The 20,286-nt window shown below is 47.3% G+C and overlaps 1 pseudogene; it reads right to left on the bottom strand.

Annotated features, from left to right (window-relative positions):
• Positions 1–204: 204 nt before the first annotated feature.
• On the bottom strand, positions 205–322 carry LOC120581715 (uncharacterized; annotated as a pseudogene).
• Between the last annotated feature and the right edge of the window lie 19,964 nt (positions 323–20,286).

Genomic DNA, 20,286 nt, shown 5'->3' with positions numbered 1-20,286 from the left:
TCAACATTTGACCCTACCATTCATTTCGTAGAAAGAAATCCTTGTTACGCTTTGATTTAAATTTCTTTCTTTCTTTCTTTGGTGAGGCAACCCTTGGTTGACCTCACAGATTGGGAGGACCTTGTCAGCTTCCAATCCCTTATTATCTATCTATCTATCTATCTATCTATCTATCTATCTATCTATCTATCTATCTATCTATTATGCCTACAGCACCTGGTCTTCCCAGGTGGTCTCCCATCCAAGTACTAATCAGGCCTGACTCTGCTTAGCTTCAAGATCAGACAGGATTGGGCTTGTTCAGAGTAGCATGGCTATAGACTAAATATATATATTTCTTCAAATCGACATACACACGCACCGCAGTCAGGACTCAGAGCAGTTCATTACCCCCCACACTGCGTCCTGCTGTTCCTTGGTGGTCACGTGCTCTTTCCCCCTTAACCCCAGCGGGCGTCGACTTGCCCTTTGCCACCAGCGTTTTGTCTTCTGGAGAACGACAAATGCAAAGAATCAGGCAGGACGTAGCTTTTCGAGCATGGATGCTTCCACTCAGCGCAGTGCCTTTGAAAGTCATCCAAGCAGTTGTCACTGGTCATTTGCTCTTTTAATTTCTGGTTACGAACCCATTGGGGATACCCCGGGTTGTTCTCCATTCATTAGTTGGAGGACTTTTGGGTTCTTTCCAGTTTTTGGTGATTACGAACAGATCAGGTTTTAATTTACAGCCAGCCGTCTAACGGCCAACAGTGTTGACCGTCTCCTCGTGTGCGTGTCACTCACATACGCGGTAGCGTCCACTCAAGTCTTCTGCCCACTTTACTAGTGGATTGTATTTTCTTCCTCCTGAGTCTTTAGTGTTCTTGAAATCTTTCATATGTTGTCGAATATGTGATTTCTAAATATTTTCTCCCAGTCTGTAATTTGCCTTTTCATCCTTTTAAAAGTTTCTTTCTTAGAGCAAAAGTTGAAAATTTTTTTGCATGCACCAAAAGTTTTTCATTTTGACAAAGTCCAATTTGTCAAAATCTTTGCTTAATTCCAGGTCATCAAAATGTTTTTTTTTTTAAGTATTCTATAGTTTTATGTTTTACTTTTACATCTATGTTCTTCTATTTTGAGTTATTGCTTATGTAAGGTGTGAGATTTAGGGTGATGTTTATTATTATTATTGTCATTATTATTATTATTTGACTATGGATGTGTCCAAAGTAATTTGTTTCAACACTGCTTGTTGAAAAGTCCATCCTTCCGCCATTGAATTGCCTTTGCACCTTTGTCAGAAATCAATTGGCCATATCCGCGTAGGTCTGTTTTGGGGTTTATGTGGTTCCATTGATCTATTTGTCTGGCTCTTTACCAATGCCATTCTGTCTTGATTACTATAGTTTTACAAAACATCTTAAAATTGCACAGTGTGTTTACTCTGATTTTCTTCTTTTCCAACGTTATTTTTTTCTATTCCCATTTCTTTGCCTGTCCAAGCACATTTTAGCATTAGCTCGTTTGTGTCTTTAAAAAAATCGAGCTAAGATTTTGGTTGAAATTATGTTACTTAGACATCATTTTAAGGAGAACTGATGTCTTTACTATAGTGACTCTTCCAATTTATTATGTTTTATGACTATGTAGGTATTCTTTGATTTTTCCATTGACCTTTTGTATTTTTTAGATTCTGTACAGATTTGTGTAGATTGCATACGTATTTTGTTAGGTTTATTCATAGGTACTTTATTCTGAAGGGAGTTATTGTAAATGATTTTTAAATTTACTTTTGATTTCCAATTTTTTATATCTGCTGTGTGGAAATATAATTAATTTGAGTGTGTTTGTGTGTATATGTTAGTATGTGTGTGTATGTGTATGTATGTGTTTGCGTGTATGTGTGTTTGAGTGTATGTGTGTTTGCGTGTATGTGTGTTTGCGTGTATGTGTGTGTGTGTGATCCCTGGGATTTTCTATGTAGACAATCATGTCTCCTGTGAGAAGGTACAGTTTTTTTTCTTTTTTTTTTCAATCCATGTACTTTCTCTATTCGTCTAATCAGGCTTCTCTAACGAAATATCACGGACTGGGTGGCTTAAACAACAGAAATTTACTTCTCACAGTTCTGGGGGCTGGAAGTCCAAGATCAAGGTGTCAGCAAGGCTAGCATCCAGAGAGAGTTCTTCCCTTGGGTTGCATATGGCCTGCTTCTTGCTATGTGCTCATCTGGCCTTTCTGTCGTGTGCACGTGTGGACAGAGAGAGCAAGCTCTCTGGTGTCCTTGTCATAAGGACACTAATCCTATTGGATCAGAGTCCCACCTCATGAGCTCATTTAACCTTAAGTACTTCTTTAGTATTCCTGTCTCCAAATACAGCCACATTTGAAGTTAGGGCTTCGACATATGAAATTGGGGGGAACACAAACATTCGGTCCATACACTTTTTGTTTTTTTGTTTTTTTGTTTTTTTTGTTTTTTGTTTTTTTTTTTGCCTTATTGCATTGACTAGGACCTCTTCTAATATGATACTGAAGAGGAATGGAGAATGGACTTCTTGCCTTGTGCGTGATGCTGGGGTAAAGTCAGTCTTTTACCTGTAAGTGATGTTTGCAGGAGGTGTTTCTGTAGGTGCCATGTATTAAATTGAGGATGTCCTTTCTATTTCTAGTTTTTTAAGAGTTTTTTTTTTTTTAATCATGAACGGATATTGAATTTTCTCAAACATTTTTTTCAACAGTTGATATGATCATGTGGTTTTTCTTCTGTATACTCTCAGTATGGTGAATTACACTGGTTGACTATCAAATAGTGGACAAGTCTTGCATTATCAGGATAAACTCCACTTGGCATGATATGTATTTATTTTACATCCTGCTGGATTTGGTTTGATGATATTTCGTTGAGGATTTTTATGTCTATGTTCATCAGCGATACGAGTTTGTAGTTTTGTGTTCTTGCACTGTCTTTGTCTGGTTTAGTGATCGGGGTAATGATGGCCTCACAAAAAATGTATCGAGAAACATTCCCTTGCCTTCAAATGTTTAGAAGGGATTGTGTAGAATTGGTATTATTTCTTCTTTAAATGTTCGGTATAGATCTCGAGTGAAACTCTCTGGGTCTGGAGGTTTCTTTTGTGGAACGTTTTAAACTACAAATTCAAATTATTTAAAGTTGTAGGACTACTCAGCATTTCTGTATCATCTTAGGTGAGTTTTAGCAGTATGTGGTTTTCAAGAATTGATGAATATCATCTAAACTGCTGAGTCTATGTGAGTAGGATGGGTCTCAGTATTCCATATTATCTTTTTAATATCTGCCAAGCTTGTCTATAATAATACCCTCTCTTTCATTTTTGGTATTGATAATTCGAATCTTCTCTCTTGTCTCTCTCTCTCTCTGTCAGTCAGGCTGAAGTTTATCAATTTTATTGATCTTTTAAAGAACCAGCTTTCTGCTTCATTGATTTTTTTCCTATTATTTTCCTCTTTACAATTTTATTTTTTCTATTCTTATATTTATTATTTCCTTCTTCCTGCTTTGGGTTTATTTTGCTGTTCTTTTTTTTTTCTAGTTTCTTAAAGTAGAAGCTCAGACTATCGCTCTGAGGCCTTTTAAATTTTTCTGATATAAGCGTTTAATGCTATAAATTTTCCTTTGAGACATTCCTTCAGTGTTGCAAAAAGAAGGTAAATGGTAAGAAGTCAAGTCATTTTCAAGAAAGCAAATTCCAAGCTGTTTCTCCCCTATCCAATTTAGTTAAAAAACACAACACAACACAACACAACAAACAAACAAAAAACAACTCACGTCGTGCACCTGTAGGGTTAGGCTGGAGACGGGTCCAGGGTTCATCAGGTGTTCCATGCTACGTATTTGTATTTCGATGGCATGACTGTAACCTTGAGTGTTGGAAAAAAATTTAAATAATATTCTAAAGGTTCTGTTTGCTGTGTCATGGGAGAAATGCATAAAATAGTTTAGATCCCTATCGTGTGCCACCAACCTGACTGACTGCCTTCACTGTCCAGGACCCCCATGACCAGTGGCATCACTGCGGTGCAGTCAGAAAACATTTCGGACTCGTTAGAACTCCCAAAGGGACTCAACGTTTATGGGAATTTCTCAGAGAAATACAAACTATCCATAAAATTATCCTTGTGTCATGCTTTTAAGAAGAGCCAGTGCAGCAATTAATCTCTGGGGCCCTTACCGTCCACTCTCCCAAACGATTTGCTTTCAGGGGCTTCCTGGGAGGAGCGAAAGCTCCTCTGAGGGCCACAGCAACTCTCGTGAGCCACATCCACCTTGGTGCTTCGAACGTGAGCTTCTTTATTCTCTGGAGTTTCAGTAGTAGCCACCAGGGCCTTCTGTGTTCTAGGCAATTTTTTTGAGGGGCAGATGAATTTCTTTATTGTGGTGAAATTTATATAACACAAATGTTACCATTTTAACAATTTGAAAGCGGCATCAGTGGCATTAAGGACATTGACGTTGTTGAGCGGTCATCACCACCACCCATCTCCGGACGTTTTTCATCTTCTCCCAGCGACTGCTCCTTCTCTCCCCTCGGCCACTGGCGCCCGCCACTCTACTTTCTAACTCTATGAATTTGACCACTCTAGATACGTCCTATGAGTGGCATCATATTTGTTCTTCTGCGTCGGCTCATTTCACTTAGCATGTTTTCAAGTTTCATCATATTATAGCAAGTGCCAGAATATCCTTCCTTGAAACGACTGAATAGTACTCCATTGTTTGCACGTGCTGCATTTTCGTTTTGTGTTCATCTGTCGATGGACATTGGGTTGTTTTCCTTCTAGCTCATTTGGTATCAGAACATTTTAAGTTTCCTTTTGGCACGAGGGCAGGTAGCAGGAAAGAGCTTCTGCGGCCTATAAGGTATCTGACTTCCTGGAGCGCAGACCATGCTTGTGCAACTCATTGTATCCGTGGCACAGAGTTACAGCTCCCTACAGGGGATGGCGGGGCTATAATGGAATCTCCTGGGAACTCGTTCAAGTGTTACTTCTTCCTCTCTCTTCCAAGCTGCTTTACTGATGGGAGTGGGTTAGAAGTCTTTGTTATGTTGGGCGAAATTTTCATTTTTTTGAGACCACATTGTAGACTCAGAGACATTTCTGCAATCGGTTCTTTGCATTAACCCTTGGATTAACGATAAATGAGTATTTATCTTGGCCGGAAATACCCAACCTTGCCATTCTTCAAATTTCCATATTTATTCCCTGGGGCTTCATTGGTTTTCTCAAAACTTTATTTTTAGGGCGCTCTGCCAACTTTCTCTCATGTGATTCTGTTTCGATTCATCTGTTTCTTCAGAATGGAAGTTATGTGGGTTATTTTGAATCAAATTGGGTGCCATAAGAAAAAGGTCAGAGATATCTATCTCATCTTGTTATAGGGGGTGGGAAAGCAGGATATTGACAGCTATGAATAGGGGTGGTGGGCATTTCATTTTGTGGGGACAGAATTAACAAAGACTCAGTATGGAGGTATAGAACCGAGCCAGAAAGAGAGGAAGTAAAGACGGCGAGAACAATACTCTATCTTCTAGAATTTCTTAGTTTTTTTCTGGCTTGAATGTCCTCCCCTACCACCTTCAATTTGGCTGTAGGTCAAAGTCCTCCCCATCGGCCCCAGGCAGAGTGTTTCTCCAGCACTGTCTTACTTCTGGGATATCCCATACAGCTTTATACGGGAATTGATCTCTTCCTCTCTTTCTCTTGAGCTGGGATGGGGTATCCCACCCTTCCTGAAAAGTCAGTGAGAAACTCAAGGCTTATCCTCCTGGTTTCTGTAGATCTTATTGAAGGGTCCGACACCATCGTAGTTTAAAGAGAAGCAATTCTCAACTGACTGATGGACGGAAGCACTGGAGGATGATATAAGACATAACAGCCCTTGAAAATGACCTTGTAGATGACTATTTGATGAAAGAAGACAAACTGTCTTCTTTCTACGGAAAACTAGATTCTATGACGTGATGCGGAATACTTAATTTTCGTAACCATCCATTTACCTGCTGTATTCACGCACAGAAAATGCTGGACTGAATCTTTACCAAAATGTTAATAATTCGTACCGCTGAGGGAAGTTCTGGATGATTTTAATTTATATTTTGGGATTTTTCTAAATTATGTGCGCCCCCACCCCCACCCCTTTCACAGTGGATTATGTTTCATGACTCTGTTTTTGTGGAGCAGAGGCCTGGCCCTCTATTAGTGTTTGTTGAATGAATAAACAAACGACTAATATAGCAATGATGAAAAAGACTAGTCAGTGTTTAAAATTGTCTGAGGGGGTTTACAATTAATAGATGATCTGAAAGGCCTTTATGGCTCATAAGATGGCATACAAAAACCAACATGTTTTAACTATCATAATTGTGGAAACATTGCTGGGCCCCCTTCATCTCTGGGGTGCTGCTCATGCTGGCTAGATCAGCTCCTTTTGGATTTTCCCGTCTAAGCAGTCTTTCCTGGATGTCTCGGGCAGGTAACCTGAGCTCGTTTTTAACTCAGATTTATTTTACTTCAAGTTGTCCTCTTTTAGAGCTAATTTAGCAACACACATGCCCTTTCTCAAGATTTTTATCAGGTGGTGGTGAACTTTTAACAAATATAATAGAAAACATTTCCCCGTTGTAGAAAACGGAGGGGATTCGAAACGTGTTTTGACCTCATCAGCTTCTTTCATCTGCTCTCTGCAATCAGTTTTATAAAAAGCACATGGCCGCCCTGCTGTATCTTGATAAAGAACAGTTTTTGTGTTCCATTAAAGAAAGTCAGAGAACTGTTTTCAATCTTGGGAGATAATGGGGGTACAGTGGAGGGCAGTGGGGCGATGTGTCTACTCTCGCCCCTGTTTCGGGGATAGGCAATGGAACGGTTTCCACTTCTCAGTCACGCTCCTTCACTACAGTGATGACATGGGGGAGCTGCCTGGGGAAAGCCTGTGCTTTCCCCCACGAGGGCTTTATGGGATTCATGCCTCAAATCCATGTGGATCTGGGGTCAGGAAGGCGAGAGGCAGCAGCGGCATCCGATGGAAAGACAGAGCCTTGCTCTCATCACGACGTGCTGAGAGGAAGTCGAGATGGTTCTCAAGGCTTTTTCAGAGAGTTTCCGAAATGGGAAACGTTTTGAGGTAACGGGCCCCCTGCCCAGCCGGCTCCTCCGCGTCCGGACTGTTTGATCTTTAGTCGGATCATGACTACTTTGCAGCGGTATCTGCTGTGCATCCAGCAGGTGCCAGCCTCGCTCCCAGTGCTCAGAGGGAGTCTGAACAAAATGGAACAGGACCCCTGCCCGCAACGAATCGATGGCAGGGCACGTCTGAGAGCGACAGTGCTTCAGACAGAAGGAGAGAGTGGCACGCAGCTCGAGATCGAGAGTGCCGGGCCGGAGGGGCTTCCACATTGAGGGGGGCACCTGGTCATCCTCGGTGGGATGACGAGATGTGATCTGTGTGCTCGTTCCACCTCCTGAGGATTCTAAACCTGAGACGCGTGAGGCCTGGTTAACGACAGCCGCGCGAAGCCGATGCCTCCGCCCGCCCGCAGCGGACCGTTTATGTCCGACGACCGGCCCTTCGCCCACGTCCGTTTCTCCTGAAAACCCGCCCTCGCCTTGCTGTCTCGAACGTCCACCCTCTTGCCTTTTTTCCCTTTGACCATTTCCTCTTAACTCTTTCATGAGTTTCTTCTTCGTCACCTGATTCTTTGAATGCGGGTTCGGTCCAGGATTCCAGTCCCTCTGTCCCTCTGTTTCTTTGCCTCTGCTCTCCGGCTAAGGGCAAAGTCAGGACCCTGGGAATCATTCGAGGCTGTTCTTCTCGCTTCACCAACAATGATCGATGTGCAAAGTACTAACGAACCAGTTATAACAGCAAATGTTTGCTGAGTGTTTACCTGGCGCCAGGCACTGTTCTAGGAGCTTCTCGTGAGGTCATTACAGATGGAGAAACTGGGACACAAGAAGCTGAGGGAGCAGCGGAGCTGAGGCCGTGAGTGGCTGGAGCATGTGCCTTTAACCGTCACCTGAGATGAGGTCACGGAGATGGCCGGGGAGGGTGGTGCAGGCCACGGTGAGGGGTGTGTCCTCTCTTCCTCAGCAAAAGGAACTCACGGATGGGTTTGAAGTGGCGTAGGGAAGAGAGGGAAGTAGCTTGTTTTTTTAATATATATCGAGTTCTTCTGTTCATTCATGGGAGACATGTTTCTTTGTCTCCCCATGTTGGCTGCTTCCCTGTGTTTGTTTCTATGTACTAGGTAGAGCTGCTATGTCTCCAAATCTTAGTAGAGTGACCTTATGTAGTAAGCGTCCTGTGGGGCCCAGTGGTGCAATGTCCCTGAGTTTGGTGCTCCAGGTGCTCCAGGTGTGTCCCTTGTGTGGGCCGTTGTACTTGATCCTTGGTTGCTGTTTGCATGTCAGTGGGAGGGACTGACCCTGGGGCTGACTGGTCATGAGGACTGGCCCTAGCAGCGGAGGAGGAGCTGCTGTGCAGGGCTGACCCCACGGAGCAGGATTTGCTTCGGCAGGGCTCAGTGCCTGCCCGGTCTGCCTTTTGTGTGTTGTCCTCAGACAAGGCCTGGGGAATTTGCTCCAGCTCAGATGGAAGCCGGCCATCAGGCATGTAGGCAATGCCTCCTGGAAGGGGCCCGCCACAGGCCAAGTTCAGCTGCAGCCTGTACCCAGCCCAGGGCCACCTGGCATGAGCCACCAAACAACCCAGAGATGGCTGCCACCCACACTGGGATTAGATGTACCTCAAGAGCACAAGCCACAAACTGAGGCCAGCTGCCACTAGTGCCAGGCTTGGGGCTGCTCAGCAAGAGGTACGGGACACGCCGAGGCCAGATGCTGCTTGTTTGGGGTTTAAAAGAATTTAGGAAAGTCCGCAGCTTCAGCCAAGACAGGCCATTTGTATAGAAAAGCCACTGGAAATGGCTTGGGTGGGCCCATAAGTTGGGAAGGGTGGGGTGTCAGGGAGTCAGTCACCTGGGTAAGGAAAATAATGTTAGCCGGATGATGGAGACTCAGGAATGGCTGACATCTGCATCTGCAGGCTGGGAGTGGGGAGGGCTCAACAAAGGAGCAATGGCTTCTGCCAGCACTTCTGTTTGGGAGCAACCCGCCCCTCCAACCCTCACCCTGAAGCCAGACTCTCAGTTCCTTCCTGCATGTCCTTGGTGCCTTTTGAGCTGTGTCTCCAGTGCTGGAGCTCAGAGCGAACGAGTCTGTCTGCAGGTAAGTTTGTGCGTGGGAGCACCTGCAACTCCAGCAACCCTCTGTCTCACTCAGCCACAATCTCCACTGGTTTTCACGGCCAAAGGTTGCAGAGACTTCTCTTCCCAGCACCGGAACCTCGGGCTGGGGAGCCCAGTGTGGGGCCGGGACCCCTTGCTCCTCCAGGGTGACCTCTGCCGCCAAGATATCCCTCCCAATTTTTAACCACCACACAGATGTGGGACTAGCTCGTTCCGCATCTCTGCTCCTACCAGTCTTGAGGTGGCTTCTTCTGCGTACCCTTAGTGGTAGGACTTCTGTTCAGCTAGACTGCAGGCATTTTCAGTGATGGTTGTTCTATAGTTTTGTCATAATTTTGATGTGGTCATGAGAAGAGATATTTACCTTCTCTGCCAACTCGACCAGAAGCTCGCAGCTTGGTTTTTGTTCAGGAAGGTCACTCTGGCTGCAGGTGGAGAGGTCAGGGGACAGATTGGAAGAGGAGGGTAACAAGACCGCGAGAAGAAAAGCAGTTGATAAAATATTGTGATAGTATCGGCGAGAGATGCTGAGAGCTTGAAGTTCAGCAGGGTGGAGAGGAGGGGACAACATGTGTCGCCATCAAGAATTTAGCGAAGTGAGCTGGGCGGGGGGGATGCAGGGAACGGGGAGTGAGCGGGATGTCTTATCTTCCCTTACAACCAGCTGGTTGCAAGCGCATCTCGATTGCATGTTTTTCATCTCCTTAGAAAAACGTCTCTCGATTGTAAAATTCTCACATTTTTTTGTGGAATGCAGAAAGTACAAAAAAGAATAAATAAGAAAAATATGTCTAATTGCACCATTCAGTGATAATCATTTTTAATATTTTGTTATATGCAAACTATATATTAATATTTGGCATATATATTTGTCACGTTTTTATATATGTACACATGCCACATATACCATATACCTATCCATATAGCTTTTATGAGATTGACCCACTTCTAGCGTTATACATATACGTATAAATATATGATCTGTTTAAGGTATATATGGTGTGTGTGTATATAATTGAGTTTTATTTTACAAAAATAAGGGTCATAGTTTATGTACACACACACACACACAAACACACACACATATATATACTATATATAACACACACATATATCTATATCTATATCTATATCTGTAGCCTAAAAAATAAGGTCAATGTCCAGATCATGTAGCATTTTTCTTAAACGTTATTTTAATGGTTGCATAGTCTCTCTCTCCCACCCTTCTTTCTCTGTCTACCCCTCTCAACACCCCGTAACTAATTTATGAAATTCCTTATTACTGATCATTTATGTCATTTCTGAATTTTTGCTCCCACAAGGAACCTCGCAATGAACATCCTTATTCACTATTTAGATCTTTGTGTTTTCTTGGCTCAGGTTTGGCTCATAGGAAGAATCCATTCGGAACAGATTTATTATCTCCCCCGGGTAAATTCTCAGAAGTGGACTTGGTGAGTCGAAGGGTAGGAAAAGGTTGAAGGCGTTGGTTGTTACTCGTTGCCAAATTGCTCTTTAAAAAAGTTCTTCAACTGCATTTTCACCACCGTGAGTGACATTTTTGCAGTTCTTCCAAGTTTCCAAATCTTTGCCAAATTTCCTTTCCTGGGACGAGCATTTTTTTCACATGTTAATTGGCTAGTTGTATTCTTTTGTGACTTGCTCATTCATGCCTTTTGTCCGTTTTTCTATTGGGGTGTTTTCCTTTTCTGATTGTTTTTAGAAAAGGATTCGTTCTAATTAAGACTTTGGGCTTGCTAGAGACAGAAGGAGGCTTGGGTTGGGACCTGCAGACGTGGGAGTTTGTTGCAAGGAGACGGGGCGGGGCGGGGGGCGGGGAGAGGAGACCCAGGCTCCGCATGAACTGAGAAATGAAAGTGTCCAGAACCCAGCACTTTGCTCCTCTCTGATTCTTAAGAGGCACGTAGCCCGCTTCCCGTTACCGTCTTGATGCTGCTCCAGCCTCTAGCCTCAGACGGCTTTCTCTGACTTCTCATCTTGCTGGCGGACCCAACATGGCAACCAGCCTAGCATCTCCCCACAGTAGAAATTTTCAGCTCTAGTACCCTCAAAAGTTTCTGTGTCTTTAAAGACAGAACCTGCTGAGCCCAGCTCTTCCCTGAGCGTGGTGGATGTGACACTTCCACCTCTAGTTCCATGGTCCCTTCTAGGTCTACGGGGGAGGCAATTTCTCTAGACGGGACCGGGGCCAGGCAACGAGGCACGGATAATAGAAATTTCAGCCTTTTGTTTGTCAGACAGGCTCTAGACTCCTCCCACCTGGACATATGTATTTTTTCCAGCAGTTCATTTCTCAACATTATTTCTTGAATGTGGTCAGTTACCTTCATCCCCACTGATGACATGGCCTTAATTCAGTCTTTTGTTACTTCTCGACTGGATGAGTGCTTCTTACGGGTCTCCACGCCCCCAGTCACAACGCTTCCTGTTCCAGCCTGTCAGCGGAGATTTACCTGAAATGCAGGCCTGGCCAGGACCCTGCCCTGTTTTCCATCTTCCAGTGGCTCCTGATAACCTTCTGGATAAAGTCCAAAGTCCTAATAGGTCAAGATAGAGGCTTTCAGTGCGCTGAGGATGAGAAACTGCTCTGGGGCGGAAGGGAAGGGAAGTTGTCCAACGAGAAAACAGGGATGATGTCTTGTATTGTCAATATTCAGACGGCTTATGTTCTGTTCTCTTTCTCTTCAGACACCGTTATAGGAAGCTCAGCGAGTTTGTAAGACTGAAGCCCAATCGGCTGTATCTCTAGCAGTGTCTGCAGGTCCAAGACAGGGGGGCTGGGCATTCTTTGGATGCGCTAGTAGATTCCACTAGAATTTTGGCAAAGAGACTTTCTGGTGAGCTCAAGCTCCTATCACTCCTCTGTCCCAGAGGGAGCCTGTGCAAAGGATTTTAGGGGGTTAGCCCAGCACCCTAGATTATTATTGCCATATGCAGAGATACTAGCATTTTAAAAAGCTTTCTTTTTAGAATAATTTCAGACTCATAAAAGTTGCGAAAGTAAGACAGAGGCTCCCTTTACCCAGAATCCCAAACGTTAGCATTTTCCCTCACTTGCTTTATTATTCTCTCCTTCTCTCGACATATTATTATTTTTACCACTTGAAAGTGAATGGCAGATCAGATGCCCCTTTACCCCTAAAAACTTCAGTGTATGTTATCTAAGGACAAGAAATTCTCTTACGTTACCTCTGTACAATGATCGAAAGAAGAAAATTAGCACTGATACGATAATATTATCCAATCTACAATTTGTTCGAATTTCACTCACCGTTCTGCTAAGGTCCTTTATAGCATTGTTTTTTCTCCTTTTCCCCTACGAGCCAGTCCAGGGTGACACACTGCTTAGCCGTGCGGTCTCCTCGAACTCCTTTAACCTGCCACGGCTTCTGCGTTTCCTTTCTTTTATGACCTTGACAATTTCGAGGGGCAGAGGACAGTTGTTTGACAGAATGGCCCTCGGTCTGGGTTCGTCTGATGTTTCCTGTGATTAAGTTCAAGTACGTGCATTTTTACCGGGAACACCGGGGGCGTGCAGTGTTGTGTTCTTCTCTGTGCATCAAATCAGGAAGAAAACGATGTCCATTTGTCCCATCCCTGATGATGGGAGCTGCCACTTGGTTAGCGTGGTGTCTGCCAGGTTTCGCTGCTGTAAAGCTACAATTTCCCCTTTGTGATTATTAAATATCTTGGGGGTGGTTCTTTAAAACTCCCTAATTATCTTCGCTCATGAAATTTTCACTAGTATCAGCACCCAGTGATGCTTCTTGCCTCAAACTATTATTACTATGATGGAGGCCCCGCGCAATTTTTTTCCTTTTTTTTTTTTAGAAACCCATCATTCCTTCCATATTAGCTAGAATTCTACCATAAAGAAGAGCTTTTCCTTCTCCCACTTTATCGTTTTAAAATGTATCTATATCTATACAGACTCACGGATTCTTATTTCATTCTCTGGGCTATGAGCCATTAGTGTCATTATTTATTCTGATGCTCAAGTTGTCCTAGATTGGGCCACTGGGGTCTGGCGCCTATGTCCTTAGGCCACTTGGAGCTTTCTGCAGTATAAGATTCTGGAAGTCTTAAAGAAAGAGCCTTAGTAAGGTGTATAGATGTCTAATCACTATGTTGTACACCTGTAACTAATATGCTATTGTATGTCAACAGAAATTGGAAAATAAATTAATATTTTAAAAAGAGAAAGAGCCTTCCTATTACAATTACAAGTATTTCCTGTAAGAAGCAAATAGAAAGTTAGAAGTCCCATGTTTACCATCCTCAAAAAGTTGTAAAAGCCTAGGAGAGCTATGAAACAGGCATGGGCCAGTCCGCGTGAACAGAGTAGAATACGAGACGTGAACACACACAAGATTTATGGGAGAACCTAGCATTCCTTTGCCAGTCGATAGCAGAAAAAGCAGGCGAGAAATGAATTAAGATTAACGTAATTAGTAAGGATGTGGGCGTCGATGCGACCTTTAGAGATATATCATTTTTAAGTATTCAGCAAACATACACGGTTTCATGTACTGTGCATTCTCAAAGAAAACCTCAGAGAGGTCCCAGAAATAGAAATTGACCAGCTCATATTCTTTAATTAGGATTCAATAAAACTAGAAATTACAGATATGAGTTTGCACAAACCATAAAACTTTCTAACCTACTAATCTGAACATTAAAAAAATCACTCTCTCAAATGTCAAAGAGAAAATAAAAGACAATTTAACATGGAAAACGTAGAAAATAATTGAAATGAGAATCTTATGCATCAACACTCTGTTGGTTCCTCATAGAGCGGACTGGGGGTTACCAGGGCCTGGGGCGTGGTAGGATGGAGGGTGCCAGTCAAAGGGCATGCGCTTCTGGTTATGAGGAAGTTCTGGGGATCTAACGCACTGCGGTGATCACAATAAATACATACTGTATTATGTACTCGAAAAGTGCTCGGAGGCTAGATCTTAAATGTTCTCACCACAAAAGAGAAATGGTAATTGTGTGACTTGCTGGAGGAGTTAGCTGACACTAACCTTTTGCAACATATAAGTGTGTCAAATCTACACGCTACACATCTTAAACCTACGATATATAACGTTGGGTGAGAGGTATGCTCTGTACGATTCCTGTGACTTTTCGTAAAAATAAAACCATATTAAATAAAAATCTATTTTAAAAAGTGCCTTCCATTCATTCTCATTTATTCTTCCTGATCGCCCTGAGGAGTGATACCCTTCTGCGGATGGAGGCATTACGCAGAGAGGTGAAGTGCTTCGTGGGAGGTTCCCAAAGTAAATAGATGGCCAGGCAGGACCGAAGCAGGATGGCCAGGCTCTGGAACTTTCCCCCGAAACCCAATGGCTCCGTAAGTATTTGTGGGGAGGGAGCAGCGAGGAGGCAGGCTTATTTCTCCACGACAGTTTAACACATCCAAAGCAGCCTGGGAACTGGTCTCTCTGGTCGCCGTACTCCCACAGAAACCTGCTGGGACTTCCAGCTGGAGTCGCTTTTTGAAACCCTCAAAATATCCCCACCAGGAAACGAGTGGGAAAAGGCGGAAATGAAGTTGCTCTCCTTCCCAAGTTAATATGAAACAATGGGCAGCTTAATTGTACTTTGGGTTTAACAAGTTCTCCAGTTGCCATGGTAACCCAGAAGTGGCATTTAAGCATACATTCCATCTGACCTCGTTCCTTTTGATTGATGGATGCGAAGTCCCGCGCAGGCGATGCCTCCCGTGTGGCGCCAGGGCTGGCCACCAGAGGGCGCGCAGCGGCCTTCTCAGCACAGCCTGGACCTGACCTGCAAATGTTTTTCCACTTAGAGTCTGGGGGCGCGGAGAAGGGCGAGCCCCACACTGCGCGGACCCACAAGACCCGGCTGAGTCTCTGTGCTTCCTCTTCTAGAGCAAGGCACCTCCTCCGAGTTTCATTTCTGAAGCACTTGGTGAAGATGCCCGCCACGGCCATGCTGAGAGTGGCTGGGCCGCTCTAGAGGCCAGTGTCCCCAGGCCCGTTCTAGAGGCCACAGAGGGTTATGGAGCCAAGGTGGGCCGCGGCAGGAGAGCGGGCGTGGGCCTCAGTGCTGCCGTGTTCCAGAAGGAAGGGGAGCAGGCGGGTCTGCGGAACTCCTGTGCCTCAGCTTCCACCTTCATGGGGGGCGGGAGGTTGCTGTGCCACGTTTCTGTTGACATTTAGACGATTTCACACTTCTACCAAAGGAGTGATACCTGTCACATTTATAGTGACCTTATTTCTTGAGAGTTCCTAAAACCAAATGTTTTGTTCTGTGACCCTCTCTCTTGTGCCCGGGGCCCTGGTTCTGTCTCAGGGATGTGGGCACACCCCCAGGTGTTCCCCTGGGGCTTTGCCCTTGGCTGACCTTGTAGGCCTGATGGGGAGCCCTTCACCCACCCCAGGACTCCTGGAGCCTCCAGCTTGTGAGGCGGGAACCCCAGAGGGCACTGCTTTTCCCAAGAGGTCGCGTTGTCACGGGCAGCCTTGCGCTTCCTGGGGGAACAGCCTGGACCAGGAATTAAACAGAACGTGACCCGGGGCTGGAGAAGCCAGCTGGCGACTGTCCAGTGACCTCCGGAAAACAGCTCTTCTCACCTTCCTCGTCCCAGTTTCGCTCACCCCAGATGAACACTGGCGGCCGTGGTGTGGCCGAGTCAGCCTTGGCAGGTTGTGCGTGTGGCCCAGGCCCGCGTGTGGCAAGCCACCCTCTCACCTCTGCCTGTGGGACTGTGCCGGGAGTGCACTGTCCCTGTTCCCTCATGGTCAGGGAGGCACGTGACTGATGGCCCGGGGGAAGGAAATGACAAGGAGACAAATGTCCCATCTTCAAGAGGGCCCTGGGTAATGCTCTTTTCCAGGGACCGAGGCCACAGTGGTTGAATGTTGCTAGAAGCTTTATGTTTCCGTGCGTCGTATCATGATTGGCATTGGGTATCGCTACGTATGTGGTGTGCGTAGGTGACAAAAAGCACTAGATGGATAGCACATTTTATTTGTGTGGTAAATATTTAGAAACTCCCGTGTGTTTTGACTGTAAATGTGTACTGCTGGGCGATTTAGTTCCAGAGGTTTCTCTCTCACGTCAGGTCTATTAATATTCATGAGGCGGCGACAGTGGTGTGCTTGAGCGCACTCGAAGGTCCCCGGAATGAAATCGGGGTGCGGCCGGTGACTACTGCCCGCCGGTCCCGCTTACAGCCGGGCCTCCGCCTGTTATTGAGACGTGGCGACGGGCTCTGCACGGATTAGCAGCGTCATACTGCCGGGCAGGAGCGAGGTGACTTGTCGGAGAAGCCGCCTCGAGGGCTAGGTTTTTCCATTATTGCAGAGGTGGCCACATGTTCCTCCAGGGAGGGGGCGAGTGGGGTGAATTCATCTGGGCAGTAAATCTCGAGGTGCAATTCCCGAAAGGGCCACCAGATGGCGGACAACAGGCTGCGGGGAAGCCGGGAGGTGGCTCGCGCGCAGGGAGGGCGGGTGGACATCAGGGGCAGAAGCCTTGTCTCCAGGTGTCGGTGGCCTGCTGTGGGCTGGAATTAATTTCACACGGAGTGATGAAGGCGCCCTCTGAGGACCACCTGTGGGAGGGACATTTTCCGTGTCCCCCATCTAGTCCCTGCGCCCCAGGGCTCACTGCCAGCTCCCCCCGCGGGGAGAATTCCCGTGTGTGGCCCCCGGGGCGTTCTTTTGGGGGCTGTGGTTGGCATGCAGAGATGGAGCCCGTAAACAACTGGAGGGGATGGGGGACTGCGCCCTAGTAAGGAACGGAAGAGGGCGCGCTTGGCCAGAGTTCTCTGCTGTGGGATAATTAATTGTCCCTTGGCCCCAAAAGGTGCATTGAAATTCTAACCCCCCTGTTGTGGGACCTGAATGTGAACTTATCAGGAAAGAGCGTCACTGCAGACTTGATTAGTTACGATGAGGTCATGCTGGGGTGGGATCCCTAATCCAATGACCCACACAGGGAGACGGCAGAGGCCGGGGGGAGCGATGCGCAGCCAGGAATTGGGGGAGGCGGGAAGGACGCTCCTTGCAGCCTCCGGGGGGCCCGGCCCTGCCCACACCTGGACCGGAGCCTCTGGCCTCCAGAGCCGGGAGGCCAGGTGACTGTCCGCATGTCTGTGACAGCTGGCCCGGGGAACCAGCGCAAGTGCGGGAAGCCGGATGCAGGCGAGGCTTCTGCGAGAAAGTCACAGCGCTCTGCCGCCTCGTGGGGTCCCCCGCACCGGAAGGGGCGGGGCCGTGATTGGCCCCGCCCGGCGGGGGGAGGGGAGGGGTGGGCAGGGGCAGCTTCCCGGGAGGCCAGCTGGAGAGCCACCTGCCCCCGCGTGGCCTTCGCGACCCTCCCGTGTCAGGGTGACGTCCTCCCCTACAGGGCGGTGGTCGAATCGTGCAGAACAAGAAGCCGTATTTCAGTCTCTGCAAACTCAGGCCAGAGCCTGGGAGCAGGGAGCCTGCCGCGTGAACGCCACGTGTCGCGAGGGCTGCGACAATGTCCAGCCGCTGCCTTCTGCAGCTTGTCGTGCAAAGTGACGCCTTCGGCCTGCCCCGGTGCCATCCAGATCCTGCGGTGTCAGGGCGCAGGGGACAAGGAAAGGGCTGTGCGCGTGCCAGCACTCACCGTGGCCCGGGGCCCGAGGTCCCCGCTGAGGTGATAACTCAGCACAGGTGGCGGGGGCCTGGCCTTCCCCAGGGGCGGCGTCTCTGAGACAGCGCCCATTCTGCCGGACCCGCAGGAGAGACGTGGGGCCCCCTGGCTTCCCCCTCCTCCCCCCCAATGTTCTCCCCCGGAAGAGGCGAGCCCAGGCGGGTGGTCAGACCGCGCGGGACAGGCTGGCTGTCCAGGATAGAGGGACGTGATCGAGCCCCTTTCCTCTTTCTCCTGATCAGAAACCACTTCCTGTCGGGAATTTGGCTCATGCGGCCCCCTCCCCGCCACCCCCGGCCTGTGAGGAGTCCGTCCACAAGCTCTGATCCAGCGTGCAGATTACTCACAGCCGCCATGGCACGCAGTTGCTATTCTCTGAGAAGACAAAGCCAGGTAGTCAGGTGTGCCTCCTCCAGCCTCCAGGCCTCGGCAGGGGGCACCCCTCCGTGTCACTTTCTGAAAGGAAGGAAGTCGAGGTGGCAGAGGAGAGTGACCATCTGCTGCCCCAGGCCCCCTCCTAAAATCACCGCGTGATTATGGACTCGCTAGTCTTTGTATAGGTCTGAGCTTCCGGTAAACATTAATGGATGGCTTTTTATTCATTTAGCTTATGTTTTTGAAAGATGGCCTCAAACAAAAAGATCATATCTGTATGTTGTGCTTTAATTTATTTTCACCTTTTTTTCTCCTTTGGAGACCCTAGTGTATCATCACTTTGTTTACCACAAATTAAACCGGCTGACTGTTTACCGGGCTGTGGGCCCCTGTGCACTGGCGGCAAGCTCATTTTTTTTTTAATAATCACATCCTGGGATTCGTTTGCAAGAGGCCCTAATCTGCATGAGAATTATACAATTAACTTTTGATTAACCACCTAGTTCTTTTTGAAACCACAGTGTATAGGATACTCTGCATTTAAATAATTTTCCTTAAATTGGGAGCAGGCCTTTCATTAAGCCGGTGAGTTTGACTAAACAACAACATTTGGTGACAATGAGGGTCAGACAATAGCCAGGGTGGCAGGGCTAGAATGTCATCTTTAAATATAACAGCCGAGATAAAGGCCCCCAGATTGCGCCTTATCGAAACACAAGAAATCAAAGCACTCTCTTGTCTGTGGCAATATGCCGGGGGGGCCGGGGTGTCGGGCAATCATTGTCTGGGCCTCGGCGGCAGCAGGATTTGCATTCAGGGGGCCCGGCTAACACACATCACATCACGTAGGGCCCTTATCTCCAAGTCTGACAATAATTATCAGGAAGAATATACTCAGAATGACTTTTTTTGTGATTTTTATGCCTCCCCAACACAAGGAAGGGGAGATAACAGCATTAGGAGAAAGGGGACCGTCTCGGAAGGGCCTCCCCAGAGCTGCCTCTTCGATTAAATTCGCTGTAGCACCCCGGTGCCGCTGAACAAGTGGGGAGCAAGCCTGCGAGCCTTTTATACGCGGCGATAATAGGCCTGAACACAGCCCTCGCCGCAGATAAGATCCATTGTCGACACAAACAAAGGCAGCCGCATCGAGCGCCACCAGAAGAATATCTATGAGCAAAGTTTCCAGCCCTCATTCTCTCTTCCTCTCCTTGCTTGTACCTTCACCTGATTCTGCAAGACGGGCATGGGGCGGGGCTCCGAAGAGGGTGGAAGGTTGCCAGGAGAGCAAGGTCATTGTCCTGGGGTCACCGAGGTCGACCTGGGACTCGCCAAGGTCAAGGTCACGCCCTTCGTCCTGTGGGTCTCGCTCTCCTCGCTTTCATTTCTCTCTCTCAAAGTCCAGCAGAATTGACCTTGAGACTTGGCGGAGGGTCGAGTTCGAGAGACGCTGGCGGCCAGGCCTTCTGCGTCCTCTGCTGCTCGGTCCTGCCAGCCTTCCCGGGCCTTCGGGGCTGCAGGGGTGAATTCATCCTTAAAAGAACTGTCCGGCTTCCTTCTCCTTCCGGGGAGTGGTGGGCGCCCGGGGCCGGGCACCCAAAGTCAAGGCTGATTGCAAATACGGTGGGATGTCCCTACAACAATAAAGCTCAGGGCTTCAAATTGGCTGCTTTCCCAGAGCTGCCCGCGCTGGGGGTCGGTGAGGTCGTGGCATCGCTTTTAGTCTGCCCCCGACTCCTGAGCGGCGTCCTGGGGGGCATCGGTATGGCCCCCCATCCTCTGGCCTCAGCAAGGAGGATGCTGGAGGATCGAGAGTGGGTTTCCTCGTTCGATCCGCACCAGCACGCCAGCCTTTACCCCTTCACCCAGAAGGAAGGACCGATAGTCAAGTTCGTTCAGCACGAGTGATGCCCGGCCGGCGTGGCTCTCCCCTCCCTCCATCCACACAAACCATTCTCGT

Source organism: Pteropus medius, unplaced genomic scaffold, assembly GCF_902729225.1.
Source record: "Pteropus medius unplaced genomic scaffold, Ma_sr-lr_union100, whole genome shotgun sequence".
Lineage (NCBI taxonomy): Eukaryota > Metazoa > Chordata > Mammalia > Chiroptera > Pteropodidae > Pteropus > Pteropus medius.
Note: the sequence above shows the minus strand (reverse complement) of the source record. Positions and strands in the feature narration are given on the sequence as shown.